The sequence below is a fragment of the Marmota marmota genome, unplaced genomic scaffold, assembly GCF_001458135.2.
Source record: "Marmota marmota marmota unplaced genomic scaffold, marMar, whole genome shotgun sequence".
In the NCBI taxonomy this organism is placed as follows: Eukaryota; Metazoa; Chordata; class Mammalia; order Rodentia; family Sciuridae; genus Marmota; species Marmota marmota.
The window spans coordinates 18671952-18673185 of NW_025999960.1; the positions used below are offsets into that span (position 1 = coordinate 18671952).

General features: G+C 60.9%; 1 protein-coding gene across 5 annotated transcripts in view; it reads right to left on the minus strand.

Moving 5' to 3' along the window:
• Positions 1 to 1234, minus strand: part of Rarg (retinoic acid receptor gamma) — a 20780-nt gene that overhangs the window by 10130 nt on the left and 9416 nt on the right. The gene's annotated exons all lie outside the window — the stretch shown is intronic.

The following is a 1234-nucleotide window of genomic DNA, read 5'->3' on the forward strand; positions in this document are numbered from 1 at the left end:
GCTGTCCTCCCTCCGCTGAGTCCTGGGCCGACTCCCTTCAAGTCCCCGAAGCCCCATCCCGCGACTGACACTCCCTGAGTGCCTCCGTCTCTCAATGCCCTCTTTTAGAATCTAACTTCACTTTTAGAGCACAAAACTACCCCCAAATTGTCTATACCGGGCCAACTGCGCCTTAGACGAAACTGTCCCCTAAATGCCAATCCCCCCAAGTTTCTAACGTGCCAGGTGCCCAAAGAGTCAATGCCCCCTACGCTGTTGATCATTATTTTCAGGGTCATTTATTCCCCCACCACAGACAGTAACTGCCCCCTCCTCCCTTCAGCGCCACACTAAGTGCCCTTCTGAGTTTCAAGGGCCGCCTCACTGTTCCCTTAGTCGCCCCTTCCGGCACTGGGCGCTCCCGCCGGACAGAGAAGGGGACTAGGGGGCGGGGGTTTGGCCACGTCAGAAGTTTGCCCTTGCTGGGCCGGGCCGAATCGGGGACCCTGGCCCCGGGACAGCGCCAGCGGCGGCGACTCCCGGAAACCACCCCTCCCCCGCGCCCGCCCGCCGGCCGCCCGGCGGGCCGGCCCAGCCGGCTCTGTCAGCGCCGCTCACACGGGGAGCGCCGGGGGAGCGGGAGCGGCACCCGGCCCGACCCTCCCCGCCTGGCGGCTGTGGCTGGGCAAGGGCGAGGCACGTTTTTCCAAGAATCTGTTGTACCGGGTGGTGGGGACGCACTGGGGTGCTGCAGGAGTGGGGCGCCTGTTGGAAGAATAAAGAACAGGAAGGGGTGCCAGAGTAGGCAGGGAAGGCGGGAGCGGGGGAGGGGCCCGGGTGGCTGCCAGGGACTGAGGGGGGCAGGGCTGTGAAGTAGGGCTTGAATTGTGGAGGGGGGGCTGAGATGGCACGGCTGACGAGGGTGGGGGGCGCGGCTTGAAGCAGGAATGGAGAGGGAATGCGGGGCTCTTCCAACCCAGGGTGAGCTTCCCCCTTCATGCTTCAAACCCCAAATACCCCATTTCTGAGTCCATCCCCACAATAAAAAAGAAAAAAGAGGGGATGGGCTTCTGAATCAGAATATTGCCAACGCAAAAAAAAAAAAAAAAGTGCAAAATGGGGGGTACCCCCAAAACAAGGGGAAAGAGCCCTGCTTAGTCAACTTAAGGCTGTCAGCTGTCCCTCCCGCCCCCCTTTTCCCCTCCGAAATCTGAAAGGTCCCAATTAAGTCAGGCCTGCCTGGTTGGTAATTAGA